The sequence below is a fragment of the Vicugna pacos genome, chromosome 21 (genome assembly GCF_048564905.1).
Source record: "Vicugna pacos chromosome 21, VicPac4, whole genome shotgun sequence".
NCBI classification, from domain to species: Eukaryota; Metazoa; Chordata; class Mammalia; order Artiodactyla; family Camelidae; genus Vicugna; species Vicugna pacos.
Genome location: NC_133007.1, coordinates 603,444 through 628,572, shown reverse-complemented (window position 1 = coordinate 628,572; position 25,129 = coordinate 603,444). Strand labels below are relative to the sequence as shown.

Sequence of the window (25,129 nt, the reverse complement as noted above, 5' to 3'; positions counted from 1 at the left end):
GGAAGGGGACGCCAGCCGCGGACTGAGGGGATCCCGGCTGGGTGAGAGGTGGCAGGGGCACACCTGGCCCTTGGCAGCTGTGGCCGGGGCGCCGGGGCAGGTGGCGTGGGTAGAGGGGTCTGGCCTGAGCAATTCATCTGAACACGGGCTGCCTGGCGCCCTTGGGGACTGTGAATGGCGGACCGCCCTCCCGCAACCGCCTGACCACTTTCCCGGGAGCCCCCCACCTTGCACTTCCACAGCCAGAGGCCCCGGCCCAAGACAGGAACCAAAGTCCTACCGGGCGACAGAGTTGAGAAACCTTTGGGCCCGATCCCCGGCTAGGATATAGAGATTCCAACCAGCGGACCACTTGGCACTGACTGCGCATGCGCAGGAGGGCCAGCGATCCTCTCTGGGTTCTGTGAGAGAAGGTGGGACAGGGAGGGAGGGAGGGAGAAGATGGGAGCGGGTGGAGAGGACGGGAAAATTGGAGAGATACAGATGGACACGATGAGCAGAGAGTAGGGAGGGATCTGGAGAGGGGAGGGTCTTAGCGGAGTTGGAGAGAAAAGCTTTACCTCTGGGGCACCCCTAGGCGGCAGACCTGCCTCTGTACCCTTCTGTAACCCTTCAAGTTCCCCAGCTCAAATTTTACCTCCCTGATCCAGCCCTCCATGGGATGCTTCTGCAGAAACTCTATGGGGATCACACCCATTGCCCCCACGCGGACCTGGGTTTTCTCTTGCTCTGAGAACCAAGCACCCGCAGGTGTTGTCGCTCAGAACTACCTTGGAAAGGTACATAATCCCCTTTTACACGCTGGGAAACAGGCAGGCAGGATCACTGCCTTAGCTCCACTCTCCCAGGTGTTGGGCTGGCGGGGAGCGGGATGGTACAAGATCAGAGCCCCAGACAGAGCAGACTGCCTGAGTGTTGGTGCATAGTCCCCATCCCTCCTGGGTAAACCATACCCAACCCTAGTGGAAACATCAAGGGCTCACAGTAGATCCCTGGGTGTGGGAGAGCTGTCCTCATGTGAAGGAAAAGTCCAGCTGGGCTAACAAGCTAAGTCACAAATCTAAGTGTGATAAGTGTCGGTTTAATGATCTAAATTCTGCTGGGCTATCTCATATATCTGAAGTTTAGTGTCAGTTTATTGGGCTAACAACCTAACACGTAATTCCAAGCTCAACAAGTGTCAGTAATGTGATCTGCTACAAATTGATAAGCTCCAGTGTACTGATTCCTTGCTTTTTGTTCTTTGAGCCTTATTGGCTAATTCCCCCTTACTTGTAATTAAGCCTTTAAAACCTCATGTGCACGTCTTGGAGGTGCTCAGAACTTCAGAGCAGGAGCCCCACTGAGCCCACCGGCATAATACTTCTGAGTACACCAACACCCCGATTGGTGCTTTTCTTGGCTGGCCTGTTTCCATAACACTCAGCTCCAGTGCCCAGCTTTCTAGGTAGATAGGAGTGTTACCAAGTCGAAATTCTTTCTCCTCAGTGCAGGACAGGACAATAAGTTGGGAGACCAGATGTTGGGGCATGGAATAGCAAGTTTCTGTAGACCTAGATGGCAAATTAATGTCCTGGAAAACCATCTCCCCAAGTCACAATTCAGGATCCTTTCCTATGTGCTTGGTTGTTGCAAACTTCTTAGTGTAGGAATTCCTTCTTGTTAGAATCCTTTCTTCTTGCAGCTATCTGCGTGGGTCAGATCCCTGCAAACCTCCAACAAAACAAACGTTATTTTCTATTCTGTAATTTGCTATCTTTAAATGAATGAAAAAGTGTTAAATATCCTTAAAGGTCAGAGGCTTCAGAATAGGCTCTCCTGTATATTTCAGGCTCCAGGCGACATTGATTACAAGCAAGATGAAGCCTAGGAGACAGAGCATAGGGTTAAATTCAAAGGAACAGATCTAATATGGAGTCAGATTTGTTCTGTTCTATTACCCGGCCAGAAGCCACTTGAGGATTTAAATCTGTTTAAGTTTAAAATAACTAAAATTTTAAAGGAATTTACATACATAGGTGGGAATGTGCAAAGCATATCTGGAACAGCACCCAAAGGATAGCAAACAGTGGCATCTCCAGAGAGGGCTGAAAGAACAGAAGATGAGGGAAAACTTCTTTCACTTGTGTATTTTTGTGCTCTGTTTGAGTTTTTTTTTTAACCATTTGCTTGTATTTCTTTTTCAGTTAAAAAAACTGTGTAATGGAACAAAGGAGTAACTAGCATAGCAAATACAGCAGCCATGGAATCACTGAGTCATCACATTTGATTTAAGCCAGAAAGCATTTATTGACTCTCTCCAATGTGCAGTCCTGTTTTAAGAATTCTTTTAATATAATTATTACTATTATTATTATTACTACTACTACTACTGCTACTACTATTAATATTACTATTATTACTATTATTTTATGAAATAATAACATGGTTTATCTCACCCCTGCCCATGGCTGGTGAAAAACCAACTGAGTTTTTCTTGAGTTGTTTTCCAAGGAGTAGAGATGAGTTTATAAACAGAACACATCTTCAGGGTAAAACAGGCAGAGTGCTTTTCCAGCAGGCCAGACAGCTATGAAGGGTTTTCAACAGAGGCGCCCAGAAGCTGAGAGAGAAAGCCTCCAGGACACTACAAAAAGCTGCCCAAACTGCCTTCTCCATGGCACTACTGAAATACGAAAGAACAAATCTGACTCCATATTTGATCTGTACCTTTGATTTTAACAAAGCCAAGTTAATATGCTCCGGTCTTTTCATGGGTTATGATGTGACAGAGGAGATGGACAGGTCAACAAGGAACCACTCTGCCGTGATTACAGAGCTGGAGAAAGGGATGGGCTGCAAGATGTATGACGCAGCCGCAACTGTGCCCGTGCTTCTAGGCAGGTATCCAAAATCGCCTCGACAAGGTGTCAAACACTTGTGCCCACGTCCTCATCAAAAGACATGTATTAAAGACAAATGGAACCATATAAAAGGCCAATACCCTTGCTGGGTACACCGTCCAAAGAACAAAGTCTCAATTTGACAACTGGCCATCTCGGTTCCCTGGGATTCATTCTTGAAGAACCTTAAAAACCACTCCTCTGCCCTCAAGAAGTGCTCCATATTTGTCCTATCTTTGGCTCAGGGATGGAACACGTTCAAGTGAACTTTTATGTCTGCACAGATTTGACTGTCTTTCTCCAGGTTCACTTGTCCATTCCAAAGAGGCCTGAGCTAAGCCCATCCTCCGTAAGATCTATTCCCTCCAGTGACAGCTCATTGAGCCTGCAATTAAAAGCCAAGTGAACAAGACTGTCCTCAGCTAAAAAGTTCACCCACCCTTCACTGTTTTCTTAATCTCCTCTCCTGGCTAATTGCAACAGACTAACACCTCCCTCCACCAAGATACCCAACTATGTCATTTTGTCTCCCCAAAGAGAAAGTAAGGTCCATAAAAGAGGAGACAACTCCATAGTCACCTCTGAATTCTTAGCATATAGTAATGTCAATAAATAGAACTCAGATTATTGCTACTTTCCTTTAAAACCTTTCTGGTTATTTGAATGAGACCTTGGAAGAGAGGTGTTTGCTGTCCAGTATATTGATCCACAAGACTCTGGAGGCCTTTTTCGGAATAGCTGTTCACTGATTCATTCAAAACACAACTTATCAATCAAGGAGTAGCTGTGCTTTTCTGCCAGGAGTTTGTGGTCACTCTCATGCCAGAACAGCTTTAAACTATATCCTTACTTTGGATTTGTTATTTTCCCCCTCTTCCAAAAAATTGACTTTCCTTACTTTCTTGTCTTGAGGAATTTTCTTTTTCCTCTTTCACCCTTTAGTAAACCAGGATTCTCAGGATGGGCAAGGCCCATTATATGATCACCCATCCAACTCCTAGTGTGAGAGGCCTGGGGCTAAACTCCTGCCCTCCTGTCAAGGCAACTGAAAATCAGTTCAGGAGCCAACCAGCACACCACGGATTCTAACGCTCACTTATCTCCCAGAATCCCTGTTTTCTCGTTTGTCTTGGCTTCTGAGGATTTCCCCTTTCTTGACAATGAGTTGTGCAGCTTGAAAGATGAGGAAGGAAGGTTTTATTTCTCAATCAGCATTTTAAGAAACTTGTCTAATGAAGGTTTCCAAGAGGTTATACAACCCTCCATTGCCGAGACAGAAAACACACTAGACATTTTCTAAATTTAGCTCTCATGTGCATTTTTTCTTTGCTTTTGTTTTCTTAACTGCTAACAGACATTATTTAGTTAAAAAAAAATAAGGCCCCCAAAAGGATAGAACACTGAAGGGGCAAACAAAATTAAAGGGCAAAGACAGAAAAATGATAACTACTCTACAAAATTAATATAATACATACACTATGTATCAGATCAGCAATTCTCAGTAACAGCTAATTGAAACATGACCATGAGGTAAAATTTCTCTCCTGTCAGGACATGGCCAACAGAAAATACAATTAAACCAACAAACTAATATCCTAAGTCTGGCAAGGTACAGAAGGCTACAAGCTAAATGTGTCTTCTTCTGGAAAAGAAGGAGACACACAAGCTCTTCTCTGTGGAGCCGGAGCCCACGGGAGGACGGTGAAGTGAGCTCTGTAAGTACCCAATTAGCAAAGTGAGTGATGAATAAATAGACGTGAGCTTTGTTGACAGTGATGATACTACTATTCATTTGTCCTTTAAAGTATGACTTCACTTTCAGTGATCAATACATCGGTGTCCTCAGGAGTTGAGATTTTAGGAAAATGCACAGCCTGGGCCCAGACCTCCTCTTTAAGCTCGTGACTCTGCGTAGATATCTCAAGGGCACTCCCAACTCCACCTGCAAAGAGCTGACTTCACGGTGCTCCTCCCATAGCCGTCCTGCCCAGGGCTCCTGGTCGGAGGGTAAGGTCTCCCTGCGTCTCCCAACTCAGGCCCATCACTCACAGATGTGAATGGACCCCTCCTTCAGGGACCAGATATCCTCAGTCACAGAGTACCACCACCCTCAACTGACCTACCAGATACTCACTGGCACTCACTCAGCACTGACTCTGTGCTGGAGACCACGCTGCACACTGCACAGTGTATCTCACTGGATCTCCACAACAGTCCTGGGAATTGGGTACATCACTGCTTCAATTGATTAGATAAATTGTTTCAATTCCTTGTGTGTGTCATTCAAACTGACACGGCTACTAAGCCACAAGCCTGGGCCTGAAAACCACTTGAAAATTGAACACTGCTACACCTCGCAGCCACCCTACTCTGACTCAGCACATCACCTCCTGCCAAGCCTTCTAAACTTTTCCAAGCATTCTACAAGACAAATGTGAACTACGAGAGCAGCCTATTCTCCTACTTAAAATCTGTCAATGATGGTGCACTGCCCTTAGGAGAAAGCCCCACCGGGCTTGAGCACAGCCTAAGACCCCAGCATCCGCGTTCCCTGCGTGGCCGCGCTGCCTCACCCAGCACGCAGCTCTACACGTGCCGTGTCCAGGACAGGGATGCTGACTCCGCACAACCCAGGGCTTGTCTCACTCGAACAATGATCACATTCTTCAGTGTTCATCTTCATTGCTGACTCTCACAAAAATGTTTTCTCATGATGAATCAATATCTTTTTCCTTACAACTTCCCATCATTGATAATGAGCTCCCCCCAAAAGAGAGAAGACCTAATTCTCAGTCTCCTTATCTGTAAAGTGAGAATAACAAGGAAATATATGAGGTTTTAAGAGAAATAATATTCATGTGAGGCTGAGGGACAATTCCATCATACAGTAAGCACTCAATGTGTGCTTACTTAATATTAGTAAGAATATATTGCATTCTAGCAATCTTCAATCAATGTTTTATGACTTTGTCCAACAGGCTACTGACAAACTGTTGGATGAACCACTTTGAGCAGATCAGCACTAGCGTACTGGGAGAGGTAAGTGCTGACTCCAGTTACAGCTGCAGCCACCCAGCACTACGGGGCGGGGGCAGTTTGCTCAAACTCTTACATGTTGCTTGAGCATTTAGTCCTCGTTATAGAATAAAGATAGGTGTTCTTTAGTCAAATCTCCTGAAACATAAATCTTCAAAGATTGATGCAAATTAGGTTTCAAGTACAACACTCTCACTAGAATTTATTTGAAAATTATAGTCTTAGCTACTCCGCACATCAAAAGGGCATAATCTTAATGTATCTGACTAAATACACTGAAAGGGTTGTTTAAAAGTAATTAAGAAGAAGCCATTCTGAATAAGCTCTCAGTATCATCTGCACAAAGCCCCAACCATGGGTCTCATTTCTCACTTCCACATAGGTGTTTTCAAGTAGCTTACCTTGGGTCTTTGTTTCTTATAACACAGGGCGGGGAATAGTTGTGGATAGATTTATGTAGCAAATATATACCTAGGGTATTTGCTGTGAAGGAATTCTAGAAATAAGAAGATTGATATATAGTACCATCCATAAGAAACTCAGCCTTTCCTTTTACAACAGCATTAAGAATAAAGTGAGAGATACATTTAACAAAAATTTACAAGATTTGTACATTGAACGTTTTGAAGTATCAACAAAATAAATTTTAAAAGATCTACATATATGGAAGACATTCCATTTTCATGGAATGATTGACAATATTATTAAAAATGTTAAGACTCCTCAAAGTGATCTATATATTCAGTGGAATCCCTATCAAAATTCCAGCCAACTTCATTGCAAAAATTGAAAAACTGAACCCAAAATTCATATGGACGTGCAAGGGGCCCAGGACAGCAAAAACAACCTTGAAAAAGAAGAGTAAAGTTGGAGGACTCACTTTAAAGTGTACTAAAATGCTATAGCACTAAGTCAGTATGAAACTGGCATAAGTTTGGATAAATAAATTTAAGAGACACAATAAAAACCCACGGGGAAAACTTTCATTTACAGACAGTTTTCCACCTGGGGGCCAAAAACACTCCATTGAAAGAATAGCCTATTCAACAAATGGTGCAGGGACAGCTGGGTATCTGCAGGCAAAAGAATCAATCTGGAATCTGAACACCCATATTTTATATAACAAATAAAATTAATTCAAAATAGATCACAGACAGAAATGTAAAAATTAAACTTATAAAATTTCTAAAAGAAGACACAGTATAAATCTTTGTGGGCTTAGGATAGACTTTGGTTTCCTAGATACAAAACCAAGAGCACAAGTGATAGAAGAAAAAAGCAGATAAACTGGAGTTCACCAAAATTAATATCTTTTTATTACAAAGGACATCATCAAGAAAGTGAAATGACAGGGGAAATGGTTATCTCAAGTCAGAGAGGGCGTGCTTAGTAAGAAAAATAAAATAAATCATTTCATCTATCTACCTCCCCTGTAAAGAAATTGTTTTAATGTTTAAAAAAATATAATGAAAAGACAGTTTGCAGAATAGAAGAAAAATTTTGCAAAGCATGTATCTAATAAGAGAGTAGTATCCAGGATATATAACGAATGCTTTCAACTGAGCAATACAAGAAAATAGACACAATTTTTAAATTTACCATGAATTTAAATAGATATACAAATGGCCAATAAGCATATGAAACGATGCTCAGCATCACTAGCGAAATCAAGAACAAAATGAGATCTCATTTTACACCCACTAGGATGGTTATAACCAAAACATGGACAATAGCAAATGTCATTCAGGAGGCAGAGAAACCTCATATGCGGCCAGGGGAACGGGACAATGCTGCAGCTTCTTTGGAGAAGTCTGGTATTTCCTCAAAAGCTTAGAGTTGTATGGCTCAGCAATTCCACTCCTATATGTAGACTCATCCCTCAATACCCTTGGGTGGTTGGTTTCAGGAACCCCACACCCTGGATACCATAATCCAAGGATGTTCGAGTCCCTTTACAATCAGCCATCTAGATCCATGTAGTGGAAACTACAGATATGGCAGGCCAAATGTACAGCCAAAAGAATGAAAACATATTCTCATAAAAAAATTCACATCAATATTCATAGCAGTATCATTCAGTGTAGCCAAAAGTTACTAACAATATCCATCCATCAATGAACGGATAAACAAAATTACCAAGGATAGGCCCACAAACATTTGGTCATTGAAACTTTGACAAAGGAGGTGACAACATACAATGGAGTAAAGACAGCCTCTTCAGCAAATGGTGTAGGGAAAACTGAACAGCTGCATGTTAATCATTGAAGCTAGACTACTGCCAAACAGCATACACAAAAAAGAATTAAAATCTGTTAAAGACTTAAACATGTAAACAAGACACTATAAACCTCTTAGAAGCAACCATAGGCAAAACATCTGACATACATCTCAGCAATGTTCTCCTAGATCAGTCTACTCAAGCAATAGAAAAACAACCAAAAATATACAAGAGGGATCTAATTAAACTTACAAGCTTTTGCACAGCTATGGAAACAGTAAGCAAAACAAAAAGACAACCAACCTATGGAATGGGAGAAAATATTTGCAATAAATGAAACTGCTAGGGGCTTAATTCCCAGAATATGTAAGCAGCTTTTACAGTTAATATGAAAAAAAAACAAACAATAAATTCAAAAATTGGCAGAAGTCCTAAAGAAACATTTCTCCAATGAAGACGTACAAATGGCCAGTAGCCACATGAAAAAATGTTCAATATCATTATCAGAGAAATGCAAATCAAAACTGCAATCAATTATCACCTCTCACCAGTCAGAATAGGCATCATTCAGAAGTTCACTGACAATAAATACTGGAGAGGCTGCGGAGAATTGGGAACACTCCTACACTGTGGAGGGAATTCAGTTTGGTGGAGCCATTGTGGAAAAGTGTATAGATGTTCCTCTAAAGACAAAAAATTGACCTCCCATATGAACTAGCAATGCCACTCCTGGGCATATATCCAGAAGGAACCCTAATTCAAAAAGACACCTACACCCCAATGTTCACAGCAGCACTATTTACAATAGCAAGACATGGAAACAACCGAAATGTCCACTGAGAGATGACTGGATAAAAAGGTTGTAGCATATTTGTCCAATAGACTACTATTCAGCCATAAAATAATAATAAAATAATGCAATTTGTAGCAACATCAATGGACGTGGAGAATGTCATTCTAAGTGAAGTAAGCTATAAAGAGAAAGGAAAATACCATATGAGATTGCTCACAGGTGGAATCTAAAAAAAAAAGAAAGAAACAAAAAGATAAACTTATCTACAGAACAGAAACAGACACAGAGTCATAGAAACCAAACTATGGTTACCAGAGGGGAGAGGGTGTGGGAAGGAATAAATTGGGAGTTCAAGATTTGCAGATACTGAGTATGTAACAAATAAACAGCAAGTTTATACTGTATAGCACAGGAGAATATATTTAATATCTCATAGTATCTTGTGTTTAAAAAGAGTATGAAAATGAATACAGGTATGTTCCTAATTAACTGAAATGTTGTACTGCTCACAAGAAACTGACACAAAATTATAAACTGACTAGACTTCAATGAAAATATTTTTAAATAGACCAAAAACGAAAAAAAGGAAAATGATATTATCAAACAAAAAGAATAAAGTACTAATTCAGGCTACAATATGGATGAACCTTGAAACTTTATGCTAAAAATCCAGACACAAAAAGTCAAATAGTGCCCTTTAAGGTGAACTGTATTTAAGGTTTTATTTTACTACTCCTTTAAATTTTCTGGTGGTTTGAAATCTATCAATATCAAAATAAGATGTATTATACATTAAAAGCTTAAAACGCTTCCTCACAGGAGGGCTTTTATTATTAAATTCAGAAACGCATATAAAGCTCTTGGAAAAACACTTTGCACGTCCACACACAGTGACTGCTGTCACTGCCACTCAGAGGGTGGTGACAGCGCTGATGAGAGCTGCCTCCACTCGCTCCCCTGCAGAAAGGAGTGAAGGCCTGAGCTCTGACAGGCAGGGTGAGCGTGAACCTGGGTCAGACACAGCCACGTCCCAGACTCTGCATTACACAACTTTCTTACACAAACTGCAACATGTAATGTAAACACGCTAGAGGGATGTACCTTACAACACAGGGAATACAGACAATGTTTTACAGTAACTATAAATGGAGCATCTATTGTACACCTGAAACTAATATCATATTTTAAATCAGCTATATCTTTCTAAAAAATTAAAAAGTATTTCTAAAATGTTATCACTTTAATATTCAATTCGGTTTTTAAGTAACTACTAAATAGTTTAGAATGTATAAAAGCATTTAATTGTGCTGTTTGTTTACATATTTATTCACATTCAGCCTCTTGCTAAAGAGAATTTAAACAATTCTTTTAAAAACAGCTTAACAACCTTAACAACAAAAAGGCAAACCTGAGAATGAAGAGAAAATGGAGATTCAATACTTAAATGAAACCAGGGGGAGATAATCTCATAAAAATGGATTCCATGAAGTCAGAGCAAGTGTTAAAGGCTGACTAGAAATTCAGCTGTAGGATTCTTGGCAGCTAAACCAAAAAGAAAAGATGATGGGGCGGGTGGTAGAGCGTGTGCTTAGCGTGCACGGGGTCCTGGGTTCAAGCCCCAGGGCTTCCACTAACAGATAAATACGTCTAATTACCTGCCCCCATAAAAGATCACCAAAGAAAAGAAAAAGAGAAATTTCTTTCCCAAAAAACCCTGATATTAAATTTGGATTAAATACTTAAAAAAAGCAAAAAAGAAAAATAGAAAAGATAAGTGACACTGTGAAGGAAAACCACAGCTGGTCTAACAAGCTAAGTCACAAATCTAAGTGTGATAAGTGTCGGTTTACTGATCTAAGTTTTGCTGGGATACCTGGTAAATCTGAAGTTTAGTGTCAGTTTACTGGGCTAATAAGCTAACCCGAAAATCCAAGGTGAACAATTGTCAGTAACGGGATCTGTTCCAAATTGATAAGCTTCAGTGTACTGATTCCTTGCTTTTTGTTGTTTGAGCCTTATTGGCTAATAGTCCCATACTTGTAATTAACCGTATAAAACATCATGTGCACATCTTGGAGGGGCTCAGAGCTTTGGAAAAGAAGCCCCTCAGAGCCCGCCAACGTAATAAATCTCAATACTCCAACCCTCTGAGTGATTCTTGTTTCTTGGCTGGCCTGTTGTTTCCATAACAACACAAGGGATAATGCCCGTGGGATAAATCTGCAGTGGCTGCTGGCAGGTCCCCATGTCTCACGTGGGAAAATCTGAAACATCCTTCTCAACACTCAGAGTCATCATAAGCCCACCCCAAACCTTCAGCCTTTAAATGCAGGAGCACAGGTAGGGCCTGGCCTTTGCTGTCTCTGTGTCATCACAGTGAGACAGGATGGAAGGGGGAAGAGCACAGCCATTCAAGGAAGGCCACCGCAATTAACATAGAAATGGTGAAGGATTCAAACCCCAATAGGTCTTGAGGCTCAGGATGAAGAGATTTAACTTCTAGCAGATCTTGAGATTCAGTAAACACCCATTGTAATAGTAACGTGGTGAATAACATGCCCCAGGCACCATGGCAGTCCCAATGATAGCCACAAAAGGTCAAAGGGTGGGAAATGGCCAACTCCTTGGAAATCCCAGCCCCTTGCCCTAAGGCTGGTCCTTCTACTTATTAGCATATGAAACCACCAAGCCCAAGAAAACAAGCAACACAGCGCCACCTCGCTGTCACCACTCTTTCACTCTTTGGTGAAGGCCCACACTCTGTCTGTGAAGTGTGTACCTACTTCTAATCTGAGCATCAAACCCCCACACCTCGTGAAGTTTCTCTTGCCTATCAATGTATCTCTCTGAATAAATATACCTTTACTCAACACTGGCTTGCTCTTGAATTCTTTACTGCATGAAGTCAAGGAACAAAATCTGGTGGGGCACATCCCAGGGACTCAACAAAAGCCTGGGACACAGCCCTTCTCATGCCCAACGTTTTTTATTCTTCTATCAACAGGACTGGTCTGTGAAGGGAGGTCTGAGACCCCAGCTAAGGGACAGAAGCAGCCTCCAGGGCTCCAGCTTGCAGGCAGCCTCTCCCCCAGCATGGGTCTTGGGGTCTGCCCGGTTCTCTGTGTTTCCCTGTTGTGCTGACTCCCCAGCCAGACAGCGTACTCCTAGGCCTGTCCCCACAAAACCCTTCTCTCCAAAATACAAGCACATCATGTCACAATCCTCTTGTTCAACCAGGAAATTTTCAGCCCACTTTTTTCCTCCCCAATAAAGTACCCAACTGTCCTCCCTCCCTTCACATCAGTTCTTTTTTTGTGAGAACTCTGCCCTCGCCACACCCCATCCTGAACACAGGTGTCTTGCTGGCTGTGACCGAGATGTTTCTTTCTCACATAGCCTGCGTCCTTTCTCTTTCCCTTTATTACCTTAAAAAAGCCTTTCCTGAGTCACCCACCCCACTGATTCTGAACTCACAAAGTGCTGTGGTTGCAGTCACTATGTGCATACCTCCCAGGTTTTGGCTAGGTTTCCATCGCAAGATCTTCATTAAGGAGCTGCATCAAGAAGTTTAAAGAGGCTATTCTTACATCTGAGTGGAGGAGCCTGCAAAAAATTTACATGGCTTTGAAGAGAGAGTTAACCAGGGACAGAGAAGTCACGGGTCCTAGTCAAAAGTTTCATGAGGCAAAATGTTCTCCCAAGGCTCAGAGTGGCTTCTGAACATGGAGTCGGCAGGAAGGAGGTGACAGGCAGTGATTAGGGTGGGTGATACAGGGTACGCTCCCCCAGCTGGGAAAGAATAGGTATTTTTCTAGTTTTCCAAACAATTTCTTACTGCCTTTTTTCCCTTATTACCACATACCATTTCCTACGAATTAAGCATATCAATGTAAGTTATTTGGGGCAATTGGGAGAAGCTGCACGATGCCATTCACAGGGCCGGGACATGACAGCCACACCAGTCTAGGTTGAAAGACCAGTGGGAATATTTCCATGGTAATCACGGGCATGCAGCAAACTCCCCAGCTTCAATGACCTTCTCTCAAAGTTGGCGCCAATAAAGCTACCAGTCAAAATGCGTGACGATTATGGCCAACATCTGTTTATTAGTTAAGTGCCCGTGAGAGCTGTCGCTTAATGGGGAATGAGTACGATCAATGAGGCCCTGTCTACCTGGCCACACGCGCCCTGCCTTCCTGCCTTGGTGCAGCAGCAGAGTTTGTTAAGCTGAGATGAACGCCCCCAGAGCAGCCCGACGGGAAAGCTCCCAGCTCTGCACGGCGAGACGTGTTCCTTTCCTTCTCAGAGCTGATCACAGTTTGCTGTCGTCTGTTTTTATGTTTATCCCTTTTGTAACTGCCTCTCCTCCGGAGATTTTGCTCAAGCAGCACGGGGCCAGTTGTGTCTTGCGGCCTGCCGGATATTTTGGGCAGGGAAACAGCCGAGCCCACATCTGGCTCTGGTGCTGAACGGAGAAGGCACAAGTCCCAGGGGCCCATGCTGAACCGAGGCCCCTGCACCCAAAATTATGGTCTGACTTTGGGCAAATTACAGTCTTTTTAACCCTGAGATTCCTCATCTGTCTATGAAAATAACTGCCCATGGAACACAGAGTTACAAGTATTAAAGGAAATCACCAAATTCACAACCTAGCCAAGGGGCTACCAGTGCATCCTCAACAGATAAATACTGCCTTTACGGCTCTGACACACGCCAAGCTTGGTGGCCGCACAAAGTGTAAACTGCTAAGTGCCAGTGTGTTAAGTGTTTCATGTGTGCTATAATACCCTTTAGAACTTACAACAATCCCAGAAAGTAACGAATATTATCATGCCCATTTCACAGATTCACCAACAGGTTAAGAGTGGTTACATTCTAGTCCAAGGTGCTATGGTGAGGTAATGGCGATTTCAACGTGAATATGGCCCCAGGCCTGGGCTCCATCTCTGTCCCATCCACCTGACCACTTGCCTATGAAATCCACCTGTCCAATACCCAAGTTTGAAACCGGCCAGCTCTTAAATGCAATGTGTGCCACCGTTTGTCTATGTTCCTTAATTACCATAAACTGTTCTCAGAAAGCACTTCAGAAAGGAAAGTTGGACTCACGTCCCTGCCCACAAAGAAGAGGAATTCTGCCTTGCCTTCTCCTGTAACGTGCAGAAACCCTTCCCATTCACCACCGAATCCTTTTGTATGCTTCCTCCGTGTTCATGTTTGCACATGGCTTATTAAAGTAGAAGTTACCTGCAGTAATTCCATCTCGGTTCCTTTCCAAGGTTCCAGATTATCCATAATCAGGGTAATATCATAATTTTCTGTGAACGAAAATACTACAATGTGAATGAAAATACTGCAACCATGTCACTAAACAAAGAATGCTGAAAACAAGTCATCAGCGACTGCTGCCGCACCCCAGTGAAAACAGGCCTGCAGCCACTCACAACGGTGTCCTCTGAGCAGACTCAGAATAAGAAAGGACAGATTACTGGCCCTAGATAGCTAGGTGCTTGTCTAAAGAATATATTCAGTGAGCCCAAATGTTGGCTTCCTCCCATATATTGAAAAGCACTAAATTCTTGAACGTGAGATACCTGGCTTTCTTTAGATAACAAGCAATGTTTTATTGTTCTAACTACCTGGTCTTTGTTGTAAAGCTCCTATATAATCCTAGCTTCTCCCCTACTCTTGGGAGCAGTCCCTCAGAGTGTTCCGAGAGGCGGTCATCCTGGCTCGAGTCCTCCTGACAAATAAAACATAACTCTTAACATTCAGGCTGCACGTTTATTTCAATCAAGTCCCAAAATAGACACAACTCATCAATTCTGTAATGGGACACACTGGATCAGGAACCAAAAGAGTGTAGTAGTCCCGAAGAACTACGGCTCCCTCTTTCTTCCTGTCATTATACAATCCCACCAGAACTCATTACTATGCTGTCTGCTCCTCTGGCAACCAAACTCATAGAAGAGTGAACTCAGCAGAGCACCATGCTGGGGAGAACCCCCCGCAGCAGCACTGCAGGCCGCCTGCCCTCCCGCACGCTCTGCCGACCGCTAGTGTCCTCCGTGGAGACCAGGTCAAAAGAGCTGTTCCCAAAAACTGCAAAGTCCCACATATTAAATAAAAACGTTTTATTTTATACGATATGTTACGTATATACCCATCTGTGAAAACAGCTTTGCCAGAAGCCCAAACCTTCAATATTAATATGCAAAGGCAAACCCGGTCCCCAAGGGAAAACAAGTCTTAAGACGACACTAAGGCCTCCAAAGTCCACTCCACGACAATGAACCAAACTGCCTGCAGGTCTGCAGCTGCAGGAGGCTACATGTCTGCTTTTAAAGCAGCCCCTTCCTGCCCTCGTGTGCTACAATGCCCTTTTATGCCCTCCCATCGCAGGGCAAGAGCAGCTGCTGCAGAAACTTGCAGGGGCCTCAGAGCCAGGGATTATGCCCAGGTCACACTGCAAACCTACTGCCCGCCTCACAGCCCCCAGCCAGCAGGTCACCTGGAAGTCACAGCAAGTGCCCCAATCCAGAAGTCTCTTCATTTGCCAGCACAACTGATCACTGGTCTCCAACCTTCGTCAGTTTTGCACAAAACAGCACCTTCTACTGTGAAGCGGGTGGTTTTCGCTTCTGTGCCCCATCCTTACTGGAAACGTTAAGGGAAACCAAAAGGCCTCTTTCAACCCTTTTCTGATAACACCCTCCCACCCACAATACTCATATGCTCAAGAGTTTGGATCCATGTGATTTTGTTTCCCTTATGCTAAGGGGCTCAAAGCACTGCGGGATTCTTTCTCCTTTGAGTGTATTAGCACTCAGTTTCTTGGCTTTAATCTGTTTTTGTCTCTCTCTTCAGTGACCCTAGCAGTTGCCACCTCTTACTCCCTTCAGCAGCCTCCCTCCCAACATCTATTCTAGGGAATCAGCTGTGATGAGGGGCCCGGGGGCAGTCACAGAAGATGCAACTAAGGCACAGAGAGGCTACATAATTTGCCCAAGAAATCACCTTGAGCCACCAACAGAGTGTGTCACGTCCCTCTATTTAACAGTTATGCTAAGCAAGTTAACTTTTTGTAGATTATGTTTATAAACAGATGAGAAATCAAAATACATACAAGGACACACATCAACTCTAAGATGTTCATTAACTCCACTGTTTTGTTTCAATTTATTTTATTTCTATTAAAAAATTGAGAACCCCTGCAGCCTATATAGCAAAATGTTACTGGGTTTTAAATCCAGAATATAGAGGGGTTATGTCATTACTCATTCTTATATGTATGTTCAGAAGACATAATGATTTGAAAGTCTCTCTCCCCGCCCCCTACTCACTACTGGCTCTCACCAGAGCTCCCAGATCACACATCTAATACCGTTTCACTTTACCCACAGCTGAACTCATCAGTTTTCCCCCAGAACTCCCTCTGCAGCTTTCCGTCCTCAGAAAACAGCAGGACCATTATTTAACTCATTAATCCACCCAGAAACCTGGGCCTTACTCCATCCTACCTTCACAGACAGCATTGATCCTTTCATTTTAACCATCAAAACATGCCTTCAATCTGTTCGCTTTTACCCACTGACTGTCCTACCACTCAAGTGGAAGCCACCAACACTGCGCACCTGGACTCATGAGTCTCCCAAGTGGCCCCACAGCCACTCTTCCCTACTTTAGACAAATGGGATTGTGTCACTCCCGCGCTTTTTGGACTCTTCAGACCCAATTTTCTTAGAAGAAACTTCAATTTCTTCACCTGGTGAAGGTCTTTGCCATGAAACTGTCAGCTCAGGGAGGGCAGGGCACGCCCTCTCCCCTTGGCCCCGCCCTCTGGCAGAGCTTCAGCTTGGGAGGACCTGCTGAGCTAAATCAGCCTGTATTATAAACCTGGTCTTGAGTTCTTAGCAAACAACTTCACTTATCCATACAAATCCAACGTAGATTAGAAAGATTTTAGATGTTGAGCTAGACAATTGATTTGGGGATTTTGCACTGGCAACCTGCAAGTATATGTTCTAATGATTGTGTCTTGTTAAAACCACACACAGATTAAAGGAGTATTTGTGGAATGTCTTCGGAGTAAAAGGGACTGTACTTTTACAGATTTTATGTTTTATTCCATGAACAACCAGGACAGGGTCACAAATGGAACCGCCTCACAAGTGACAGAAGGCAGGTGAGACGCATAGAGCAACAGGTCACAAAGATGGTAAGAGCAAAGTTGTTTATCCAACCCCCGAAAAAATTCCTCCAAGAACAGAAAACTCACAATTTTGAAAATAAAATTCTATCATCTAAAGAAAGAAAATAAATAATCCTCTTCATCAGGGTTTCTAGATCTGACTGCAGAGTTATTAGCAGGCCATACTGAATCCTAGCACAGAAAAATCAGATGGACTAGTGGTGAGTAAGTTCCAGGAAAACGGCAGTAATTCCTCCACTTGAAAGAGGACACACACTCACTTGTTGAAGGTGACTGTAAACCGCATTCTGCAGAAATTCAGAAGATTCAGACACTGCTTCTACATGGTGATGACACGGAAGGACGGCTTGGATGCATGCTTCTAACTGAGTCACCGGCATTCTTACACAGCAGGGTGAAACGGAGGCCCTCAGCCAAGAGCACAGATGTTCCTGTCATGTATCCCAGATCGTGCCTCGGGGACTCAGTGTCCTGTAGCAGTGCGGCCCCAGGCGAGGACCCGCAGCGTGGTCCACGCAAGCAGGAGGGGCACTGTGCTTGAGAAATCCCATCCCCGATGGGGGCAAGACGGGCTGGTGGGGTTGTGTGAACCTATAAATGCTCATAGAAATAAACCTGCATACATTCACGTGATAAAATTAACTGTAGCAGGCTATTTAACAAAATTTCAATTATCAGTGTTAATTTTACCATTCCTTTCCTCTTGTCCCCTGCACTCTGAGACAGGCTTAGGCTCTCTCACACATGCAGCTCTGATGCAATAGTTTTGAATTTATTTTATTTTGCTACAAGTGTTTTCACTCCCAGTGTCACTGTGACTGTCGTCTCTTAACACAGTCAGATGTCTTCCTGGATCTCTCCCTGTGTTCCTTGCTCCTGCTTCTCAGATCCTGAGATAAAGAACAGGTGAAGGCATATGACTGGGAATGTCAATGTGGACTTGATCAAAGTCCTCAGTGACCCGCTAGGTGAGTGCTGCCCACCCCTTACCTTCGATTCTCAAGGTTCTGCCCAGGGTGACATCCAGACAGGAGAGATTCCTGGGTCCAATTAAGAGCTGTGTGTCTTGGGTGCGGGGAAAGGTGCAGGAGCTGGTTCCGTAGACGGTCACTTCCATTTCTCTGCTATTCTCTCTCCCGAGGCCCCGCTGCCAAGCCCCCAGGCTCCCTGATCTTCTGTCTTTCTCTTCTACTCTACTTCAAGCCCTTTTCCTCTTCCTTTATTCCCTGATTATCCCCAGCTGGAGTGATTTTCCCATCACAGAATCTGAAAAATTTTCCTGCAGCTGAAAAAGAGTTCTCCAGAGGTCAATGCCCATATGGTGGTTCCTGAAGAGAGCCCCTGGTTAGGGGGACCCTCACCAACACTCACGGGGCATCAGGCATGTTGCAGGGTCGACCACCACCAACAAGAGTTTGCTGTGACCCCAAAGCACGCACAGCATCCCTGCTCACTAAAGTGTAGTTGTAGTCCTTTATTAAGAAGCAAAAATAAAAAAATTGCTCATGTTTCTTACTAAAATTATTTATGAGGTAGAAAAAGTAATTCTAATAGAAAAGAACAAATTTCACTCCATGTTAGATGTGTTCGTCTGACTTTAAACCTGTACCTTGTTTTCTAGGCTCAGACTTGCTGTTTCTGCACCTTTTGTAAAAGAATGTTGCCTTTAGCCTGAAATACCCAGGAGGGCCTATTCTCCGGGCTCTGATCTTTAAGGATATTAGCTCTTCTACACTTATGTACAGATGGCAAGTTGCAAAAAAATTCTTTTTTTTGGAGGTTATACGGGGGCACCATAATTTGACCCACATGAACAGCTGCAGGAACAAAGGATTTCAAATAGAAACAATTCGTACAGCAAGAACTTTGCAACAACCAGCCACATCCCCGCCGCTTTTTAGTATAAAAGGAGACTGAATTCTGCCTTGGGGAAGAGAGTTCTACTGGATATCAATATGCCATTTTCTGGGTCTGCCGTCTTTTCAAATAAAGTCACTATTCCTTCCTCCAACATCTCATCTCCCGATTTATTGGCCTGTCATGCAGCAAGCAGAACGAGTTTGGACTTGGTAACAAAGTGACTGCATTAGAGGTAGTATGTCTCCACTGTTTCCTCATTTCCAGAATGTCACAACTTATCAGTTTTATATGCTGTTTAACAACACGAACAAAAAACCTATTATACAGAACTGATTCGAAGAAATAAAATTATTTCTACTCCTTCAAACATTTTCTTCTTTTTATTTTGTTTTGTTATGCTTATTGAAAAGAAAATAAAAGTCAAATCATTTTATTTCACGTATTTTTTAAAGCTACATATTGTAAGTACTACAAAGATATTTAAATTGCAATAAAAATTGTTCATATATTAGTATAAAGATATATACACAATCAATGCAGATTAGGAAAGGAGTAGATATTTACTAAAAATCCACTGCACATCCAGTCTTTTACAAGCATATCCTGGAATATAAACTCTATTACCCCGGAGTCCCCCACCCCCATTCTCACTGCGGAGTCCCTTAGTAATCAACTACCAAGGCACCAGCATAGAACCATGAGATCACTATTTTAGGTATAAATGAGAGTATTAGCTCATTCAATTCTGAAACAGAAACCTTAAAATAAATACTGAACTTATTTACAGATAAACAAATTTGGACACAAAAAAGTACAGTTTCTCCCCCAAGACACAAAGATAATAATTGGTAAAGGCAAGATTTGAACTAATCTGCCTGATTCTAAAAGCTAAGGTGGAAATCCCCTTTGACTTTGGAGGTAAAGCAGCACAACCTATCACCCTATCATTGTTCAGATCTAACTTTAGACAGCCTGAGACAGCACCTCATTCCTATGGAACTCGAGAGCAAACAATAACAATAAGGATTTTATATTCAGTATTTTCTTAAGTCTCAATTATATAAAGTGTCAGCAGATCAGCAGAAAACTCTGGGAAATATGAGTGGGTCCAGAGCTTTTTGCTGATAAGAAACTCATTCTATCAGGACAGAGTGACCTTCCCATGTGAGGCCTCATGTACATAAACTAAAGGCAGCTGAGCAATGAAAACTAGCAAGAACATGGAACTCAAGCAAGAAGGATGCCTGCCATCCCCTGCCCAGTTGCCTCTTCACCCACGTGGACAAGATGGCAGAAGATCCAGGTTCTTGTCCAAGTGACAACATAATGGATTCTCACCCATGAAATGTTATGACTCTATGCTGTCTTAAGTCCGTTCCAACTAAAATATGATAACACCAATATCTCAGCAGAATGTCTATGTCTCCACTTTCTCTCTTCTATTAGGAGACTATATCTATGGCTACAAAGCCGAAATTCAATTAAAAACACCATGCACGAAGCCTGGTGAAAGTCTGTGTAAGAGACATTGTTCTCACGCTCAGTGAGTGAAAACTCAGAAAAAGTGGTCCTTCTCCCTCTGCAAGTGGGAGGTAGCCTGATTGTGTGTGTGTGTGTGTGCACACGTGTGTGTGTGTAAATCAAATACAACGTATTCTGGGATGTGCACAGATTTTTTTTTATGTTACTATTATTTCGTGAGAATGAGCCTACCTTTAAATTAATTTGAATCTATTATTCTGAGAGAGTCTCAGGCTCTTTTGGTGGAGGAAGGGAAAGCGGAAAGGAAAGGAGGAAAGAAGTAAATGAAGCAAAGCTGTAAGAGTACTGCTAGGGAAAGGCAAGACATTATTTTTGTTCCTACTTCATCACACACAAATTACGGACTGGCTTTCCCCCATGTCTTGTCAAGCACTGAGTTGCAGAAGAACAGGCAACAGCCCTTTTGTCACTGAGCTTGTGACTGTACGTGACATCTTATAGACACAAATTATTTAACCTGATCAAACACTCTAGCAGCAGGCTGTAATTCTCCTACTTTGAGAGACAAGGAAACAGGAAGTGAAAGAGGGTATATAGCTTGACCAAAGTCAGAGGACAAGTAAACTAAAGAGGATGAATTCAAACTCAGATCTGAATGCAGAGTCTGATATTCCCACTCCCATGGCTGGAAAATCCTTAACACACAGGGTCCCCAGCTCCTCTGCATTGTTCCTGGCACCAAGCATTTCCCATGGCGATGGTCTCCAGTTCTCAGACACAGCGCTCTGTGCAGCCAATAACCTCCATTCGACCTTGATCATCTACCTGCCACGCCCACCAGGCTTCACCATACAGGCAGGAAAGCTGGCTTTCAAGTGCATACAAAGCCACCCCTGGTCTAACCTGGACTCTTCAGCAGCTTTTCCAGCATAAAGGCAGCCATGAAAGTGCTCACAGTTTGTACATGAGCCACACTACCTCTCTCCATCTCTCTCCCCACCTATACTACTTAGCTATGACCATTTTGAGAATCTTGGAAACAAATTTTTAAAAACAGAAAAGAAAGGATTGTGTATTGAGTACTTAATACTTACAATTTTAAATGAGAAGTTACAAAGTGAGTATTTACAAACAGAATCTGCCTTCCTAGGTGTCAGTTTTAACAGTTAAAAAATATAATAGCAAAAATTTCTCACTTAAAAAATTAACAAAAACATCAACAATAATCTGGAATAAACTCAAAAACAATGCCCATGTTGTATATGGAGGAAGTACAGGACTGTACTGAGGGGTAAAGCAAGAAGTGTGAAAGTAGACACATCAACCTTTGTATGGAGGAAAACAGTTTTGTAAAGATGTACGTTCTCCTAAAGATAATTCAAAATTACTAAAAAATCCCATGACAACACTTATCCTTTTTTTTAACTTGAAAAAATTATATTAGAATTCTTCAGGAAAAATGAAGTCATAATACTAGCAAAGAAAAATAGGGATCGAAAAGCAAATCAAAAAATTTGCACTGTCAGATATTAAATAAATTTTTACAATATGTAAGATATAGTGGTAGTGTAGGAAAGTAAGATTGACAGAAAGAAATCATGAGCTCAAAAAGAGACTCTAGTGTACATAAGTATTTTTACAGGTGGGATTTCAAATTAAAGAGCAAAGTAGGAATTCAATAATTGTCTTGGGACAATCACAGAATCCCCTTGAAAAAACAAATTCTATTCCGGTCAAAATGACCGCAAGAAAAATTACAGAAAGTGATGTAAATATTAGAAAGTACTAATAAGAGCAAATACAACTCTTTGCTCATATCAATTCAGCTTCTCCTCACTATGACAAGCACTATTATCATCTCCATCTTAGAGATTAAGAAAACCTACAGAAGAAATTTATACCATTATAAGAAAGCATTTCTAAGAATAATATCAAGAATAAAACCGAAAAAGAAGACATTTACTATCTAAAGTTTATTTTGGGCCATAACAAAAATGAACCTACTGAACAAAATGAAAGGCAAAAAATGACAAGGGAAAGCTCTGTGGTACATGTTGATGAAGACAAGGGGCTAATGTTCATAATATACATAGAGCTGTCACAAAGCAACAAGAAGCTCCCTCACTTAAATATTTGCAAAGGACAAAAGGGATCATTCACTTTTTAAAAGTCAGATGGCTAATGAGTGAAAAATGCTCAATACCACACTGGTCATAAAGTGCAAACTAAAACAATGAAAATCATTTTGCTCATCATATTGGCAAATATTTTTAAAAGATATTCTAGCTAGTGTCCATCTTTGAGACAACAAACTGTGAGCGATCTTTTGGAGGACGACATGTCAATGGATATGTAAAGCCTGGAAAACGTGTGTACACACAGGCTGAACTTCACTTTTAGGAATCGTTTCATTTACAAAAAGAATCAGTTCAAATAGATGTACTCATCAGAGAATTTACACAGCACTGTTTACATTGGTGGGAAGAAAAGCTGAAGTGGAATCATACCCAGGGATAGAGAATTGGTTACATAAGTTATTCTACATCTTTTCATTCCCCACAGGAGAAGGAATTTCTAGATTCACTTGAAAGGAGCCTGTGATTTATGTAGTTGTCACATCCAAGGACTAAATTTCCAGAAACCTTAACTAAAGGAATACTTATACAAGATCACAGGAATGTTTGTACAAGAAGGATGCCAGTCAGACACCCTTTCTGACAGTGGAAAATGGAGAAAACTTAAGTGTCCACCATCAAGACAATGATGCGGTAAATCACGGTGAGCTGTGGCCACTAAAGTTCCGGTGTTTCGGCGTGGTCCAAGGCCTTGTCCACAGTTCTCTCCCACGAAAGGTGTCCTTACACAAGAGACCAAACCTGCACATCAGGAGACCACTCTACTCTATCTGAAAGGACCGGGTGAGTCTGGAGGGAGAGGACGTCTGTGATATATACCTGAATGAATAAACCGAGCTGCAGAAAACATATAGTATGGCCTTATTTTTCAATAAAGCATATATACACACACATATACATAGATTTCTCATATACGTGTATGTATGTGTTTATTTATATGACATAGGCATAAAGGTCATGAAATATATACTCCACATTGTCAGCAGTTTTTACTCTCAGGAAAAAAGGGGAAGGAAGTAGGGGACTTTCGGTACAACCACAGTTCTCTTTTCAGTATTCCAGTTAAGTTTACTTGGAATTTAAAAGTTTACTTAAGTCCAAAGTAAAATGGACGAGGACTCCACAAGACAGAATGCTATAATGGTCATTAAAAATCATGCCAGCGGAGATAGAATACTGTAAAAAAAATTGTCATAAGCTGAATGGAAAATGGAGGTCTCCACACAGCAAACAGGCACACAGTGCTCGCTGGTTTTTATGACAGAGCTGATACACACTGATGAAAAGAACAGAAAATAGATTTTAAAGTGTTAATTATTATCTCTGAATACTGGGAACAGGATAGACACTTTTGACCCTTTTTTCAGAATTTTATATTAAATACACATTATTTTTCATCTGAAAAATGCATTTTTAGATGTCTAGTAACACACATTGGAAAAAATACATGAGTACTTACAGAAACAAATAACTAGGAGACACCGAAGCACCGTCACACAGTGCAGAATGGGTGATCCTGAATAACACCGCGCAGTTACATAAGGACCCAAAAATTGAAAGCACCCGCTGTAACAGGGCGCGTCCCCCTTCCATTTGTCAGTTGTGTCTTCAGGGCTGAGGCAGTTCTGAGCACGGCCAGTGTCAGTGCTGGTGTCTGGATGGATGCCACTGGAGGTGAAGGCACCTGCAAGCCGAGAGGAAGAACAGAAATCATCCTCTGCTTTTTCTGTCTTGTTTCTTTTCTCTTTTAAAGAGAGGCGGAAATAAGATAAACTGAATCTTCCCTACTGAAATTTCAGTATTGAAACAGTTTTTATATTGTTCACAACTTATATTCTGCCTATAACTGTCTTTTCAACAAAGCATTATATTTATTAAATGTTAATTAACTCAGTTAATTAACTACCTGTTGAAACCTATTAAAGAACATGAAATGCACTACGTGAAAGCACCACACCTGCAGTGACTAGCACAGCTGTTTTGACGGCAGTGCAGTCAGCCCCCACCATCACGTGGCCCTGAGCTCCTGATGCTGGGAAGAGAGCACGCTGCTTCCTCAGGCGGAGAGAAATGGTAAAAGTATTTTCTGAAATCTACAGCACTGACAAAACATAACTGCTTAATCCCAGGCTCCTTTGAGGCTGTCATTTTCCGTTTCTGGCCAACACCCGTCAATGAGCAGAACCACCCCATTCCCGAGTCATGGGACACACGTGGGCAGCAGTTTTGGAGAAATTTCCAGGTATAGAATGTAAACCAACTATACATAAAACTCTGAAAAAGAAAAGATGCAATAATCTGATTTTGGAAGACACTCAATATATTCTCCTAAGCCTTAGTAGTTGGAAAGTCTGGGCTTCTCCTAAGCCACTTATTTATTTCACAGACAGTAAGCATCTCCCACAAACCCTGTTTCCCTGTGTCTGCTGGGAGCCTCAGGCATATTGATGCTGTCTATCTTATAAGGCACAAGGCAGAGGCGTGTGTCTCACGCCTGCAAATCTCACACAG

At 42.1% G+C, this 25,129-nt stretch overlaps 2 protein-coding genes across 2 annotated transcripts in view; both read right to left on the bottom strand.

Moving 5' to 3' along the window:
* The window catches only part of LOC140687908 (trafficking protein particle complex subunit 9-like), a 169,580-nt gene that overhangs the window by 53,819 nt on the left and 90,632 nt on the right, over positions 1-25,129 (bottom strand). The window lies entirely within an intron of this gene.
* LOC140687909 (trafficking protein particle complex subunit 9-like) overlaps positions 24,148-25,129 on the bottom strand; it is a 30,858-nt gene continuing 29,876 nt past the window's right edge. The window contains exons 5-6 of the mRNA XM_072945834.1: positions 24,832-24,892; positions 24,148-24,302 (exon numbers count right to left, since the gene is read on the bottom strand). The gene's annotated coding sequence lies outside the window, so the exon portion shown is untranslated. The remainder of the gene's footprint in view (positions 24,303-24,831; positions 24,893-25,129) is intronic.